This window comes from Dendrobium catenatum, unplaced genomic scaffold (assembly GCF_001605985.2).
Source record: "Dendrobium catenatum unplaced genomic scaffold, ASM160598v2 fragScaff_scaffold_653, whole genome shotgun sequence".
In the NCBI taxonomy this organism is placed as follows: Eukaryota; Viridiplantae; Streptophyta; class Magnoliopsida; order Asparagales; family Orchidaceae; genus Dendrobium; species Dendrobium catenatum.
Genome location: NW_021319115.1, coordinates 196,948 through 215,527, shown reverse-complemented (window position 1 = coordinate 215,527; position 18,580 = coordinate 196,948). Strand labels below are relative to the sequence as shown.

At 35.5% G+C, this 18,580-nt stretch overlaps 1 long non-coding RNA gene across 1 annotated transcript; it reads right to left on the bottom strand.

Moving 5' to 3' along the window:
* Positions 1-992: 992 nt before the first annotated feature.
* On the bottom strand, positions 993-11,424 carry LOC114579822. Its single transcript, XR_003701003.1, has 2 exons — positions 11,209-11,424; positions 993-1,371 (listed from the first exon to the last, which is right to left on the bottom strand). It is a non-coding gene; the product is annotated as an uncharacterized LOC114579822 (long non-coding RNA).
* Between the last annotated feature and the right edge of the window lie 7,156 nt (positions 11,425-18,580).

The window sequence follows — 18,580 nt, the reverse complement described above, 5'->3', positions numbered from 1 at the left end:
CAAAATACAAGTCATGCTAGTGGCCGTCGATCTCCGGCGTCGAAAAATGCTGACGATGTCCTCATCACTTGCATAATGAATAGTTTAATATAAAGATGGCATTTAAGTCATTTATTAGACATCTACATGGTGCAACATTAAGGCTTTGAAGTCACTCAAAAAGAAAGCCTTATTTGAAGCATAAATAGAAGCCTATATGAATTATAGTATCTCGTCCATGGTACCAACATTTTGATGAGTTCATGCATCAAATTTTTTTATATGATATAACATAGATCATTGTTGCTACATCAAAGGACTTAGTAAGCATGTATCATCTTACTATTATGTGGATGAAATCTAGAAAACAATAGCAAATCTTTGTGTGATCAATAAAATTAAGCAACAATTTTCATAGGAGATTGATATAAAAGACCGGGGGGTGGGTGGGTATTCTTATGATATAAATTACTCATAGTTGAAAGACAACACATTAAAATGCTACGCATATTTAATATGATAAATATGAAATCAATAGGTTCTCCACAAACAAGCCACTTTAAATTCTGAAAAAATATTCACCTAAGAATAATAGGAACATAATAAATTATATGGCAAAATTTTGTTATGTGTTACTAGTCAATCAGTTGACTAATGCCTCTCTCTTTTTTCTTTTTGACTAATGCCTCTTATGATACACAACATCTACTATAGGCTATACAATAGTAATAAGAAGGTATATGGAAAATCAAGGAAAGATATAATAGGAAGCCATGAAAAAGATCTAGCACTATTTGAAATATCATATTACTACCTCATTGCAAATTAACAAAATTGACATGAAATCACAAGCCTTTGTTTATGCTAATATGGATTGTAATCCTGATCCCTAGAGAAGCACTACAGCATATATTTATACTTCTATCAATATTAATATCGATTTGGTGCGGCAAAATGCAGAAGATAGTAGGCATTATCAACCATAAAAATAAAATATGATGCATAAATTGAGGTTGGCAAGGAAATGAATTGGCTGAGGAATTTCTTGAAACAATTAAGAACAATACATATACAATGACAATGCTTGTTTTTATGATAGTGTTGTACATCTAAAAAGGATGCATCATTTCATTCCAAGGCAAAATATCCTTTATCCAAGGAGTTAAGAAGAAGGAAAGAAAAAAATATAGGATTTGTGAGCCTAATTGCTCATACAGACAATTACAACAAACAAGTTGAGGCTTTACAATATCTCAATTAACGTCCATAGATAATGGCAAGAAGGTTCCACATTTGATTTCTTCAAATTAGTACATCAAAAACTCGGTCCCAACTAAGAGACCGCTAATAATGCTCACATTTTTCGTTATAGGACGAGCATCAATCCGAATCCTGATAAGAATCAAATTCAATGCAGATTATTTTATTAATAAATAAAATTTTAAAAGTATATTACTCTTTTATTTTTTGCATGTGAATAAGTTTTAAAAAAAAAATTATATTGCTATGAAATAGACCTTGCTGCATTATTTATCATATCTTCACTCAAAATCTAAACAAATACTAAAAGAAGTTGAGAGAACCTATTATTCAATGGTAATCTTGTTGGCAAGCTCTATTCCATGTTCTGCTCTTAATAAAAATAAGTTATCAGAATAAATTACTTCAGCTTTTCAAGTAGAAAAGTAAGAAAGTAGATGTATAATAAAACAAAAATAACACAATCCAATTCGGAAAAGAATAAGTATAATAGTTCCACTAGAAAAATAAAATAGATAGCTTGATAGACAGCCTATAATGTATATCAGTGTCAACATGAAGGCTCTTTCTTCAATAGTAATCAATGAAAAAGATAGAAAATAGCTTAACAAAAACAAAACATTATTAATATAGATAAAAAAGCAATAAAAACCAAAATTCACAGTGATTGATACAACCATGAATATAGCAATATGAAAACATGTGATAGAAGATATATAGGCAACTAGAATATGGTGCTTATTAGCTTCATGCATCTTTCAAATGACCAATCGGTAGTACAATACCTTCGCATTGTAATATGGACTAATATGCAATTGTCAACTCAAAACCGCTCATGTTAAGAGGCAAGATATTAGGAAACCAAATTTAATTTCAATTTCAATGTAGAAACTAACTAATTTTCGCTCCTATGTTGTTGACCTATGTGTAAAAAAAAAAAAGAGAACTCCCGCATACCTTGTTTATGTCAAGGTCTCGCAAATCCCTCCAGAATATCTGCTCAAATCCAACAAGAAAGCCGGTGCTACAGTACCCGTACCCTGCATTCGGCGCCGTTTCAGAGCTTTTTTTTTTTTTTTTCAGAGCTGATCGTGCGTAAATGTGCTTCGATCGTCGCCTCTCAAAGTCTATAAAATGGGAAACGAAGCTTGAGAGTTAGGTTCTACTTCCTCCCATACGACATACAAACTCCCCCATTCGCTACTTTCCTCCAATCTTCTGAACTCCAACACGCCGATCTAGCCCTAGCTGACGCCTCGACCTCTCTATTTCATTCTAATTCCCTCGGTAGAGAGAGAGCGAGCGAGCGAGAGAGAGCGAGCGAGCGAGAGAGAGAGAGAGAGAGAGAGAGAGAGAGAGAGAGAGAGAGAAATATAGGGATAGAGATTTCTCCTTACCTCTACCGATGCCTCATCCACGATTCCTCTACCCGACGCTTCCTTACCTCTATAAGATGGTGGTGCGGCCTGCAATGCTTTATGGCCCATAATGTTGGTCATTAAAAGAGAAGCATAATATTAAGTTAAGTTTTGCAGAGATGAGCATGATCAGGTGGATGAGTGGCTATACTCTTAGAGATATGATACGAAACAAACATATATATGAAAAGGTTGGAGTAGCTCCAGTGGCAAATAAGATTAGAGAGAGTCGCCTTAGATGGTTTGGTCACATAAAACAATGACCTTCTGTTGACCGGGTTAGTAGAGTAGTGGTATTAGATTTGGCCTATGTTAAGAAAGGTGGAGGTAGACCTAAAGAATTGGTTAAAAAATATTAGAAATGACATTTTTGTATTAGATTTAAATGAAAAATTGACTCTTAAAAGGACACAAAGGAGAAAAAAGATTTATGTAGTCGTCCCCACAGTGGGATAAGGGCTTGATGTTGTTGTTGTAGAACATATGCAATGACAAGTGAATTTCAACTCTATTAACAATTAATGCATTAATTATAGTTATACAAAAATTTCATATTTTACATATGTATGATTCACTACAAAAATCAAGCAAATAACATCAACATTATTAGAAATAATGCTGGCAATTTTAAGTCAATAAAATTGTTGGGTTCTTATATAAATCCAATAACCTGATGGTTCCCCCTTCCCCTTCTCATTTTTGCACAAGCCTTACTCTAACGATTTTTGGCCACTAACTCTCCTGCTTGGCTTTATTCAGCCTACAGACCCCCTCCTCTATGGAGTGAAAACCCATGTAAACTTTCAACCACCCATAATACTCTTTGTCACTGTAAACAAGCTTCTCTGCAAACTTCTCCACTCTTCTAATAGGAATTTGATCTCCACAAAAGCAGCAATAACCAAGAAAAAATGCAGCAAAAATCAGCAAAAAAGATGATATTATAAGCTAATTTTATTGATATCGGCACAACAAACCAAGATACAAGTTAATCTATGATTCGAGAGGTAAATCGACTCTCCACATACCCTAGGCATTTTTAGGAACAACTCCAAAGAAAATTACTACAAAACACAAAATCACATCATGAAAATAAAATAACCTAATTAATTCTAAATAAACCTTCCTAATTCCCTACCAAATCTGAATTCAAATCAACCAACTTTCCCTAAATAAACTTTCCTAACCGCCTCCCAAATCTGAATATAAATCATTCATTTTTCTCTAAATAAACCTTACAAATTCCCTCCAAATTTTGATTTTCTATGGTAAATATTTAAAGGTAAAATTAATCCCTTTTGAGCCTCCCACTCTCCTTGCCCACTGCCTACACTAGTGAGGCCGACAAGGTTCCTCCGACAATTAGCTACATCGCCCCCTCCTCCTCTCAGCCAGTCCATCAACACTTGCCTCCTATAGAGCCACATTGTCCTCAAGGTAATACGAAGGAAACTATTGTTAAATCATCCGATACGATTCCATGTCGCTTCATACTCGAGTAGATCCTTCTACTCGATCAGCACTTCTCTAGCTCCTCTGGTTGTCGAGCGAACTCCTCTCACTTCCATTGGTTCTAGGATCACCTCCATTTCTTCTGTCAAGGTCATCGGCAGTGTCGCTAATGGATTGTGGTTGCTAGTAAATTTTCTCAGATAGGACACATGGAATAATGGGTGTATGGAGGCCAAAAACGATACACCACGGCACCAATGCTCTCCACAACCTCATAAGACTCATAGTGCCATAGAGATAACTTTTCATATCTTCTTCGAGCTAAAGTCTTCTGTCTATATGGTCGAATCTTCAAATACATCTTACACCCACCTCAAATTATACATCCCTTTTATGCCCGCCCACCTGCTTCTTCATAATTTGGTGTATCCTCGATAGGTGCCCCTTAGCCTCTCAAAATGTCCTATCATGTTCATCCAACTACTATTCCACTGACAAAACTAGAGTGCTCTTGGTCCCGTAGTATACCAGGTGAGGAGAGTCTCTAACATAAAAGATTTTGAAGGGTGTAGTATGTGTTACTATGGTAGGATGTATTGTGCCAGTACTCGGCCCAAGGTAACCACTTCACCCAGGTCTTGGGTGCTTCTGATGCAAACCATCTCAAATAAGCTTCCCCACTCATGTTCATCACCTCGATTTTCCCATCAATTTGTGGATGATATGTTGTACTTCTCCTCAAAATGGTCCCCTGCATCCAAAACAGCTCTCTCCAAAAGTGGCTCAAGAACACCTCTCACTATTGTAGGAGTGACTAAATCATGTCTGGTACTTCTATCTTCTCCCCATCCTCTTCTCCTTCCAAACTCTACAGTTCCACCAAAAATCTAACTCAGTCACCCCTGGATTTCCCTCACCATGGTTTTGAGTGAAACCATAATTTTGGACAGGCTAGAATCTCCTACAATAACCACTCTCCTCTCCTTAACCTTGAACTCCATCATTAGAGCCTTCCAATCAATCATGGTCTTCCCTAACATTTGTAGCCACTTCATTCCCAATATCACATTTGTGTCCTCAAACTAATGGCAAAAACTCTTCTAATACCTGAATCTCTGAAGGATTAGGATCACCCCTTTGCAAATTCCTCTACTCCTCTCTACTTTTCCTATTCCCAACATAACCCCAAAGCCCCTTATGTCCATGAATTCTAGTCCCAACTAATCCATGATCCTGTTGAAAATCAAGTTATAAGTAGCTCCACTATCCACCAGTACTACTACCTCCTAATGCCTAATCTTCCCCTTAACCTTCATGGTTTGGTTCGGTGTGAACTCAACCATTGCGTTAAGAGATACATGTACAACATATATGTGCAGGTGATCATCTTCCTCCTCTACTTCCTCCTCTGCAGTATCTTCATCCTCATTGTAGACTGTTAGGACATATAACACACGGTCCTTACAACGATGGGCCGGAGCGAACTTCTCATCGTACCGAAAGCATAAATTCTTGGCCATCTTCTCATGAATCTCTAACTCAGTCAACCTCTTAAAGTTCCCCCTTGATCATACTCCCTAACCTTTATTCCTTAGGGCTTCCTTCTAAATAGACATTGTCTGCACCTTTGGTGCAAGAAATGTTGTGAATATGCGATAGGAGACTCCTGAACTGCTACTACGACTACTCCTCTCCAAAGAGTTCTTCTCCTCCACCAATTGGGCTAGCTCCATCGCCTCCCCTAAGCCATGTTATCTTAGTGCTCGAACAAACTTCTCGAATATCAGGCTTGAGCCCCATCATAAAATTCCCCTCTAATACAGTCTCTAACAACCTTCCCAATCAGCTTAAGAAATACTCAAACTTCACCTAGTATTCTATCATCGTCCCCTCTTGAACCAGAGCAAAGAATTGTTCATAGAAGTCACTAGTTCGAAAATGTTCTAGTAGACATTCTTTGAACTCCCTCCATGATCGGATCGGATCTCGCAAGTCTCTTCATTGATACCAGGACAAAGCCTTCCTCTATAAACATAGAGCGGCTGCAATGAGTTTTTCATCTTCTCTCAACCCATTTACAACAAAATATCGCTCAACTAGAAAAATCCATCCGTGAGTATTTTCTCTCTCAAAAACCAACATTTTCAACTTTCTCACCCTAGGATTGTCACCGCCCCAATTGCTTTTTCCTCCTGCAGTGTAGCGGGTGTTGTAATCACTGCATGTTTCCCTCTCCCCCAAATCAGCTTTCCGATCTTCATCATCCCAATTTCTTCGCCAGTCATACCCTTCATTGGTTCCCCTCAGAAGTGGCTCTAAAGATGGCATATCCTCTTCTTCCCTCAAAACTTCTACCTCATGATCCCCCTAATCATCCCTATATTAGGGTTTTCTCCACTTCCTTGTTTGATCAATGGTGCCTTTGACTCTGATGACGACGTCTTAGCTTGAAAATATAACATCCTTTCATCATCTCTTCCAAATTCAAAAAATTGCTCTCAATTAATGAAATTCACTCTTTGAATTTAGAGTTTAGATTTCCTTCTCCATCAAGCCTCTCCTCCAACGCATCAACCTTCTTAGCCGCCATAAGTCCAAAAAAACATGCTCTGATACCAATTTGATAGGAATTTGATTTCCACACAATAACAAGAAAAAACACCCAAAAAATAACAATAACAAGAGAAAACACAGCAGAAATCAATGAGAAAGAATGATATTCTAGGCTAATCTTATTGATGTCGGCATAACAAACCAAGATACAAGTTAATCTACTATTCGAGATGTAAATCAACAATCCCCAAATCCTAGGCGCCGCTAGGAACAACTCGAAAGAAAATTACTGCAAAATACAAAATCATATAATGAAAATAAAACCACCTAATTAATCCTAAATAAATCTTTCTAATTCTCTCCCAAATCTGAATTCAAATCAGCCCTCTTTTCCTAATGAAAACTTCTTGATTCCCTCCCAATTTTGATTTTCTATGGTAAATAATTAAAGGTAGAATTAATCTCCTTTGAGCCTCCCTACCACCTTGTCCACCGCCCACACTAGTGAGGCCAACATGGCTCTTCCACCCACCAGCTAAACCGCCCAAGCTTGGACAACAACTTTCTTGCTTGCTCGAAAGAGGAAAAGCAAGAAGGTAATGAGCCATTTTGGCTTTTAGAGAAAAGAAAAGAAAATTGAGGAGAAAATCTGTAAAAAAATACAGGTAATTAAAATTTCCAACAAAATTTTATTTTATATTTAATGTTTAAGTTAGAATTAAAATTACTATTAACAGTAATGAATTTAAATTATAACTATTGTTTAATTTATATTCCTATGTTATTAATAATAACTAATATTTTAAATTAAATTTTCCTAATTCCTGAAGAGTTGCATGCAAAGGTCGGTTAGATCAATTACTAATTTTAATCTAATGGTTATGATGAATTCAGTTAAATTGAATTCACTTACATGTGGGTCACCCTTTCCCTTACTAATTGAATGGACATGCAAACTAGGTAAGAGGGAGCGTGAAATAGAGGTGAAGCGGAATCAGTGGGAGTGGACTGGAAGGCCTTGGAGAGGAATTTTGTTACTTTGTGAGAGCAATTCCAGTGAGAGAATTTTGATGTGTGAAGCAGGATTGGCATAGTGCAACAGAGATCGGTACTGTGGGGCTGGAAGGGCTCGGCACAGTGCAGGGATTAGCGGCAAAGGAAATACAATGAGAACAGTGCAGTGTGAGAGTGCCATTGCATTGAGAGAATAATAGTGAGCAATTGATTTTAGAAAATAGTGATTGTGTTAGAGTAAGTAGTGAGAAAGAAAGAATTTAAAGTAAGTAAATTATTTTTTATTCAGTATTATTGTTGTCTTGTAGATTTTCTAATATTAATAAAAGCTTTTAAAAGAAAAGTAAATCAATTGTATAGGAATTACCTAATTATATGCAAAAGAAGGTTTTGAGGTGATTTATAATCACAGAGTATGAAGTAAAAAATTAGATGAGACACCTCGGCAAGGAGGTAAGTAATGCAATTATATTTCAAATATAATGACTTTCATTTATAAGTATTGTGGTTAATTTTTAATGCATTAAAGTAAAATGATATTAAATTGTTTAATGTATATAAAGGTTTTTGCATCCAAGTTTTCAAGTATGAATAACCATATATATAATTTAAATATGTGAGTTCAAAATAAGATTTTGTATGTTAATCTAAATGTTTTCCTATTTGAATGTTTTAGAAATATGTCAATTTCCTTGTATATTGTATGCATATTAATTATATATAAACTATAACATAAATGATTAGGAAAGCATACACCAACATAAGTATGACTTACTAATACTAGAAAGTTTAGTGAATATCAATTTAAAGTAAAGTTTGGTTATAAATGATGTATAACTTATAAGTGTAGGTGGGGCAAAATATAACAAGCTCACGTAATCCATTTTAAAATATAACATCTCGATCACCAAATTTTGTGATCAAAGATTTTTCATGCATGTGGACTCAACACTCATCAAACGACATCCAATCATAGCACGAAGGGGCTCATTTGAACTGACTCAACTATTTGGATATGCTCACGCAGTTCGTTACTCAAACTAATGTATCGATCTCAAATTTTTTACGTGATTGAAGATTTTCATGTAAGAAAGAGCACACGATCAAATTTCTCGCAAAATTTTCAAGATCTCAGCTTCCCACTAGCTACATGCGCAACTATATATGAAGATGAATGTGATGATGCTTGCAAAACTCTTATTCGGAGCCCGAGACAATGCAACGTAACACGAAATATAGTGTGATATCATGTAACCTATAACTCAATCCCACAACTAACTAAAAACTAGTTATGGACGAACTAATCAAATGGAAATATTCTATGTGCACCAAATACAAACACACTCGATCCAACGTATATCACCATCATCACAATGCCACCGTCGCTTCTTCTCCTCCAACACATTTTCTCTAGCTGTTAGAAACCCATTTCCTTGTTATTAGTATGGGAGAGAAAAGAAAGCAAATCATTGTAATGACAATTCTAATGAAGCCCTTCAAAGCGATGAGAGTGAGAGAGACTTTTGAATTCATAAATTATAATGTTAGATTTCTTGTTTATGTTGAACTGAGAGACTATTTATTTAGCTTTGTTTGTATCTTTCGATGAATTTTAGTAGTCTTACTTTAACTTTTTTATGATCTTGTTTTGGCATATTACTTTAATGTTAGAATGTTATTGGTTATTTTATATTTTTAATTATATTAATGGTTAATTCTGAGGTTTACACATCAAAATGGCTTGAGGCTTGTGTCTCTCCTTACGAAAAGAAAACGCCTCCATACCCTTTTGCACAATTTCAAACATTACTATAAAATGAGTATAAAATACAAGAAAAGCCACTCATCTTTTTAATATAACCTTGTTTCATAATAATAAATGAGATTCAAATGCATTTTCAGAGAAAATTAGTAGTCACCATACTTATCAATGGTGAATAGCATATCATATCATAGTACAAAGTTTTCCATGGAGCCATAATGCATAGCGCAAAGCGCGACACGTGCTATTTTAAATATAATGTAAAACATTAAAAAAATGAAAAAAGACTATTAAATTGAATATGAATATCCATGATAATAAAAATAATATTAAATGGTATATATAGAAAATTTTTTAACAGCAAAATACAGCTTAAGAGATTGAAATTTTTGTCATGTAGCAAATTTCATACTACAATATGTAAATAACAAATTCAGCGACATAGACGAGAATAGATGCCTTCATCAAAGCCTTTCTACTTTGTCATTTGGTGAAAACAAGAGTGTGCGACATGAGACATTGAATAAGAGAGAGATGCCTGAATGTGTAGGTTGTGGTGCTTGTGAGCAAGATTGATGAAGCAGATAGCTATGGCCTGCAACAGGGTTGCAAAACAAACAAGAAGGATGAAAGAGAGGGACATTGCAAGCTTATGATGATTGAAAACTCACTAACTTTGGTACTCACTAGTTGTTTTGCAAGCTTATGATGATGAAAAGTTTCTCATTTTCAATCAGTCCAGCAAATTTAGAAATAATATCCAAAGTAGATAGTGAGTATCAAACCTTGTCTAGAGGCTGCTTGGTATCCTATTTTAGGCAAAATTTAAGCACAAATTAGCTTAAATCCTTCCAAACATAAATTTTTGGACTTTAAGTCATATTGTTTTACTAAATTTGGTTGAACATAAGAGTTGTTAGAGCCCACCATTCACGCAAGATTTGACAAATTTAAGGATTTCTCCCTCTCACAAATCTTAAATCAGAAAACAATCCTCAAATATTTTATAAATATTTAACAAGATTTATTTCCATGCTAAACAGCTTTCAAATTGTAATACTCTTAAGATATATTCAATCAGATTATACAAGATTTATTAATCCTACATGAGTTAAATCCAACTTGTAACCAAAAGCACAATCAAGTATTAACTATTAAGATAAAGGAATTTTCATCTCTTCAAGTGCCCGGCAATACTGAAGCAGTTGAAAACAAGTTAAGATTCTAACCATAGGTGGCGGTGATTCCATTCTCATGATTCAATGCTCAAAATCTCGTCTACTTAGCTGCTAGGCGCACCATTACTACTCTACCTTCCTTTAGTTTTTTTGTATTTTCTCGAGACAGCCACAAGAGATTCAGGAAATAAGAACAAGATTAAGAAAACGTGGCAATTGGAAGTCTGGGAGAAGTTAAAGAAGAGACATTTTCTTAAGTTCTTGCCAATGGCCTCACCTCGTTTCAATGGAAGAAAACCTTGGTCCCATGTATCAGAAGAAAGAAGACAGTGAAAATATGTAGAAAGAGCTCAGTGAGAAGGAACCCTAGTTACAGAATAAACGAGGTGACACAACTATTTGCTGAATTTCAAAATCGCTCAGCAAATAACGTGCTCAATACAGCTAAACCCTAAAAAATGTCGAAGCCTGACACAACTATTTACAGAGAACAGCAATGATAAATCCGATTTGGCGCAGAAAAGAAGTAGATAACAATAAAAATAGATCTTTTCATCCAATATTCTAATAAACTGGAATTCATTTAACTTACAGTGGTAAATGTCTGAGAAGAAAACCCTAGACGCTCGAACGGTCGAACCAATATTGAAGACAAGAGGATCGGCAATGGTAAGGGGAGCAAAACAAAAATCAGTCATTTTGGAGGGAATTGCAGAAGAGGCCGACAGATTTTATTAACTATTGTGGCGGATTTGCCCTCCTCGTTTGGAGAAAATAACGGATTATGTCTGTTGGTCAACGGAATGAGATTAATTTGCATGTTCTCGCATTAAAAGGTTGGATTTGAGGTATGTTTAACAAAATAATGTAAGCAATATATCCTTACTTGGAGCAAAGGAAGCAATAACAAATTTTTTACACAATTAACTCTAATTTTTTTAATTACCTTTAATTATATCATCATAATAGCTAATAATTGCATATTTTGCTAAAGCATTTTTATATAATTAAAGTGCAAGGTTTTTTTCGCAATAGAATTGGAGTATATTTTGGTCAACTTTCGCATCATATTATTTTTCAGATTGTTGTCATGCATCCATTTGACTAATATTTTCTTACTATTTTTTCATAAAGTCTTATGCTAAGAATTTGCTTATGAGAATCAGGTCTCCTAAAGTATGATAAGTCTGTAAGAAAGCTACTACATAATATACCACATCAAAGTACATGAAAATAAAACTATAAAATAAAAAGTATATGATAGAAATAAAAAATATAAGCAAGTTAGAAAAGTTCAAGCAGACAAACTAGTAAGAGTTGACACAAATATAAAAATAAAAATAGAAAATATAACTAACAAAAATAATAAAGTATAGAAAGATTAGCTAAATGGATATAGAAAGTGGCACATGTAGACCGTAAGCTATATTACTTGGCTATGAAATTTATCATTTCATTAGGTTTATGAGGCCTCCTCAATGCAGCGACTCACAAATCAAGAATAGTGTATATCTTGCTTTAGGTTTATGATGGCTTGCACCCTAAATGTTCTTGTAAGTCCCACTATGGGTAGCCCTTTGTAGTTAGAACCCAAAAATTAAAAATAGCAGGGGCCTTCTCCCGTAATGTGTTATGTTTGGATTTTTTTTCTCAGAAGGCTTTTCCTTCATTGCAACCCTTTTCGTGGCCTCAGGTGTCTCTTCTCAGCTCAGGGAAGTTTCTTGGCCTTAGTCATTGTGTTGTCTGTAATTTTTGGGTTCTATTTTGGTTGATTTTGTAGTCATTGTCTATTTTTGGTAGATTGAGGGCAAATGCCTGGTAGATCCCCATTTTTTTTTGCTGGCAAAACCTCTTCTATGTCATTTTGTGATGCATTACTTGGTAGCTCTTCTTCTTCGCTTTTCCCGGACCTCAAAATCTCTTCTCATCATGGGATGCCCTCATTGTGGATTTCGAAAGATGAAATTCTAGCTCTCGTGGCTCCTTTTGAGTTCACTTTGGTCGGCAAATTTCCTTCTCGTAGACCTACGCTTGAGGCTATTCGCAATTTCTTTTCAACCTCAAGCTCAATGGTGAATTTTTTATTACTGTTCTAAATCCTACGCATGAGTTAATCAAACTTGTTAACGACTTGGACTACTATCATGTGTTTTCTCACCACTCCTATTTTGTGAACAACTGCTTCATGAAGGCGTTTAAGTGGACTCATACATTTGGTTTTGAAATTGAATCGTCCATTATTCCTTCTTGGGTTCATTTCCTAACCTATTGGTTATTTTCTCTTAGGATTCTTTATGGGCTTGGTTCCATGTTTGGTCGTCCTCTTCAAATTGATCATGCAACATCCACTAGCTCTAGACCTTCAGTTGTGCTTTGTCCTAATGGAATTAGATGTTACCAAAAAATTTCCAGATAAGGTGTGGGTTGGTTTGGATAACTTGGTGATGCAAACATCTGATGATGGACATTAATCAAAGGAAGAGACGAAGATCGACGGCTTATATCCCTCTATTTTATCTTAGTTTATTAATTATATTTTTTATTTAATTATACATTTTTTATTTTTACCCTTACTTAAGGGTCTTTTCTTATGTAATCCCAAGGGACAAAGTTGTCTTTTTAGTTTCCTTTAAGGCCTAAACATATAAGCCCTTGCTCTTGTATTAGACAATGATAGATTAATAAAAATATTATTTCTACACTTTGTTCTTGAGAGCTATGGGAGTTCTTAGGAAAGTGGAAGTCTCTATATGAGGGCAATGAAATACCCACCAACCACAGCATGTGTCTAGGCTTATGGTTGAAGTCCCTAGGTGAGGGCATCGCAATCACCCGTCAGCCACAGGATATGTCCGGGCTCACAATTTATCTTATTTCCCTATCTCCTTCCCTCTCTATTTTCTCCCCTTATTCCAACTCTTTGCCACCACCTTCCCCTTCTCTCTACTATTGGCTCCAATCCCCTCACCACCAACAGCAAATGCCCAATATTCTAACATTAAATGCACTTCAACCCTTGGTATTCCCAAGCATAATTAATGTGGAAATCAATTTGGATTTTCATTTAATTTATGGGATTTCTAAACCACCTTTCCATCTTCCCAAGCAACCCTCATTAAGTTTCAACTTTTCCCCTTCCAAAGCTAAATATTAATTCCCCACTTACCCATGCATAATTAATTACAATTCAAAGCTTGCAATTAATTAGTCAAATTTCCCTTAATTACTTTTTCCTAATCCCTAGCCTACCCACTTCTCTTCCTATGTGTTGCCATTAATTCCCAAGCAATTCCCTAAGCTCCACTTAATTAATTGGTCAAACTTCTCTTAATTACTTTTCCCTAATCCCTAGCCTACCCACTCCTCTTCCCATGTGTTGCCATTTATTCCCAATCAATTCCCTAAGCTCCACTTAATGTCACTTTGACTACCTTCCCCTTTCCCAAGCTGGTCAACACGTTCCCATTCCCTCTTCCACTTCATTTCTTCTCCAAGTGACTACTTTTCTCTCCTATATCAGCAATACTCAAAAGAGAAAATAGTGAGCATTCACATTTAAATTCAATCAACATCAATGAGGAATCCCATAGAAATTTGAGAGCATTTTTGCAAGAGAAGCAAGTATATGAAGATAGCCATCAAGGAGCCCAACTACATTCTCTTTGTAGTACTTGATTATTCAGTCCTGCAACACTTGGGTTATATTCAATTGGTGGTTATGCAGGCATTTTCCTCCTATTATTCTCATTATAAGTCTTTAGGGCACTCAAAATTAGAATGTAATATCCTTCATCCCCATTTGGCTAAAGCCCTACTATTTTGAATAATGTGGATGAAATAATTCCTATAGTTTCTGAGCATGTTAGTGATTCACTTGTTATTGATGCTAATGGTCATCGGCCTATTTCTGAGGTGGGGCATTTGGTGATGTCTGATCTAGGTGTTGCCAATGTCCCCTTCAGGATCTATAGTTATTTTGGACCCTTCTACGACTTATCTGGAGGGGGCTCTTGTGCCTATAGGTTGCTCCCTATTTGTTTCACCTATTATTATTAAGAAGTCTTTTAATAGTTTTGGTTTTGGTGATAATCAGGTGGAGGTTTTGTTGGGTTAATGTGAAGTTAATAAGGTGATGGTTGTTCAATCCTCTAAGTTGGGTATTACATCTGAAACTTCTCCGTTAACTGTTTTGGATATGCCATTATATGCGCTTAAGCTTGCGCACTTTGTTGATGTACCAGTCTCTCTAATTTTAAATGATGCATTGAAAGCTCGTATGGCTAGATAGTTGATAGGCTTCTCTATTGATCATTCTGATTCGATGGATGCATCCTCTAATAGTGGGGGAGGGGTGGGGGTTATTTTGGATGATATGCCTGACAAGTTTCATGAATTATTTAGGCGGGTCATTTTGTTAATAAAACTTTCTCCCTTGGTAGTGGAAGGTGTGGACCTCCGAAAGGACACCGCTACGGCTGCAGGATTGCAGGGGGTATACGACTGCACCTACCCCGAGGGATAGAGATGATCGCAGGCCTCCACGCTCCTCGGAAACGGTGGCGTACGACTAACCATTGAGAATAGTGTCTCTCGCTAGCGCACCCCGATGGGTAGCAATATACACGACCTGATCAAAATAATGGGTTTCCCCCACTCGATACATCATCTCAAAGTGGGGTTTATTAGATGGTGAAATTCAAACTGTGGTCAATTACATCTCAAGAAGAGCCCAAGAAGATTCTCAATTATGGATCATACATTATCTCTTCATATGGGATTAACATATAGGGCTAAGACTAGGAAATCCTACTAAAAAGGAAAGAAAGGGCTCAAATGGCTCAGTCAACATGTGTGGTTCACACCAGCATTCGGAGGGGCTAAGGAAGTAGGAAGAAATTGGAGAAAAAAAATCAAGCATTCAATACATGCATGAGAGAAAGATAAAAGTGGCGTTATCTATGTGATGCAGATAAGCAGGATTTATAATCTCTGAAGAGAAAAAACTTACCCATTATTTAGGTATACTACGAGACCAAATGTAGTAGCCTTGAATCCTAAATCTAAGTTGGGTTTAGTGTTCTACGAACAACACTGACACCCGTATCCTAACTAATGCAGTGCAAAACCTGGACTTACCTTGACCTAGATTTAGGAGCCAGCTAACCACCTAATCGATTTAAAACTATGCTGTCAGGTCATTTATGAAAGATGGATGGGTGATTTAGTTTTTGGAAGTAGAGCCGATGTCTAGAGAGTTTCCTAATTGGCCTTGTACTTATGTAGGTTGAATGATCCTAGCTAATACAATTAAATTTTAATTAAATGAGCTTCTAATGCAATGCATGCTAGTTAAAAGGTCTGAATTATGTATGCTTTAGATTTTAAAAATAAGCTTATATAAAAATAATTTTTAGAAGGAGACTAGACTTCCCTAGGTCTGGCACCTCATCCTCATAGGCCAGATTATTCTGATTTATCCGTAGGCAGGAAAGTGTCTCATAGAAGAAGAAAGATAAATATAATAATATGCATGTGACCCCAGATGACTCTAGTAATTTTCTAGATTTGTTAAGTTTCTATGTTATTTAAATCCTAAAATTTTAAATATTGGTTATGAGTAGAAATAATTTTTTAGTCCTTATACAGCCTAACGAGATCTAGACTAAAATAAAAAAAACTACATGCAAATCGCCAATAAACTAGAAAAAATAGGCAACCATAGAGGCAATCAATATAAATCAAACACATCCATAGAATCAAAATAAATTAATAAATGTTCATAGGCCAACTATCCTAAATTATAAACCAGGGTCTATATAAAAGTAAAGTAGTCAGACACTACTGCCAATAACCCAAATTACTAAGCCTAGGACTGACGCAAATGACTTTAAGGGGGATATTGGGTCTTCAAATCTTTAGTCTTCTTGGATTCTCTCTCCTCGGACTCCTTGGATCTCTCCTCCTTGGACTCCTTGGATCTCTCCTCTTTGGACCCCTTGGATCTCTCCTCTTTGAACTCCTTGGATTTGTCGTGGCTTGAATATCCAAATGAAGAGACAATCCTCTGTATTATCTTTTCTCTTTGGATATTTCCAAGCCATCAAAACTTGATATCCCAAATGGAACAAGACTCTCCCCTTTGAGGATGCCTTCTTCTTTTGGAATTCGAGTTAGATAAAATATCCCAACTCAAACATCATTTTTACAGCTCAAATATATATTATAAATATTATATTAATGAAAAGCAGTAAATCTAGACTCTCCTGCAATGTTATCCTAATAAAAATCCAAAGCAGTTATAATGTCACAAACAATTTATATGAAAATAAAAGTACTCATCACAGCCATACTTATCCACGCTCTTATTTATGAGGGCTAAGCAGTCCACTTGTAGCAGTTATTATTTTATGATTTTAGCCCTCATTTATTTAGGGGGGCTGAGCAAATTCTGAAGTACCTGCATAAAATATTATTAGAAATCATGACATTTGCCCACCCTTTTTATTTAGCACTGTATGAGCATGACCACTTACATAAAATATTATTAGTATGAAAATATCAATCCTAACTTAGGGGTAATCTATTGCATATCACATCAATCCATAGGGTGATGTAAGAGTAAGAAAACACAACAATCAATTTTCACAACATGCAATGAAATCTTGGAAAACCTGGCACACAGCAGAAAAGTAAACATCGATCTAGCCTAAGTCTAGATGTAGTTGCCTAGCAAATAATTCTATATGTGTAAGACTACTTGGGTAGTTTTGGATAGGTCATATGTAGGATGATTTAGTTTGAGTTGTCTAAAGTTAGAGTTTGTTGAAGGCTAGAAAAGAAAACTTTAATTAAAGTTTAAATATTAGTAAATTAGGATCCATTTTAGCTAATTAGTTTGTTAATACATTTTTAATACTAAGGGTAATAGTAATGGGAGTTTAAGTTTTATTAACCAATTTTGGAAAGTCCCAGGTCCTCCTAGGTGCTAGGATGAGGGGGTCCAAAAGGTCACCATAGAAAATAGGCTAGGTTTGTCACTCCTAACATTTTAGGTAAATACTTGGGCTTAAGGGGAGTACTTAGGCTTTGAGTTTGCTGGATTTGAATTTTCCTATGATTAAATTAAAGGCCAAATTAAGGTCAACCTAAGGTGTCTTAAATAGTTAAGGTTAAGGACTGAATTCTGAATAATTTGAGCTATTATAGGTAGTTTTATGAGTTGAAATTGATTTATTATAATTTTTAGAAGTTACCGGGCCCTATTTAACGAGTAAATTATGGTTTGTTAATTAAGGGGTCTAAATAGCCCTAAAAATTCTTAGAAAATTCTGAGATATTTAGGATGTCACTAAGTTTAAATATTAAAGTTTTCATATCAATCCGTGATCTACCCTAGCTCATAAAATTTTTCTAAGTTTGCTAGACAGATCCTTCATTATTGTTCTTAGGATATCACTACGTTCAAGGGTTTAAAGTAAAGTTTTAGACTAACCTTTGAGGTAGCAATGTAAGGAGTACACAAAAACAGTAAACAAACCATGTCCTTAGATCTAGGAGAGCTTAAACTAAGTGCTCGTGCATCCTACACATATAAAGTACGATATTAGAAATAGCTAAGCGTAATTATCAGTGAGATTAGTGAATTATTGGGACACAATCATTCACTAATCCACTCCCCTATGATTTATCTTCATACACATAGCCTATGTTTAAAATTTCATTAAGTATATCCCCCAAGATTAAATTAATTTAAAAATATATAATTTTAAAATGGGTTTTTATATATATATATATATAATAATTTAGTTTTATTAAAAAATAAATTAAAAACGCACATGACACAAATCATTCTCGATTAGTCGTTGCTAAATGGGCTTCTATATCCTAAAATGGTCTCGGATAGGCCCAGATGGTAGCTGCTTGTACAGGGGGGCTCGTAATCATAACAACTAAAGGCTTTTTAG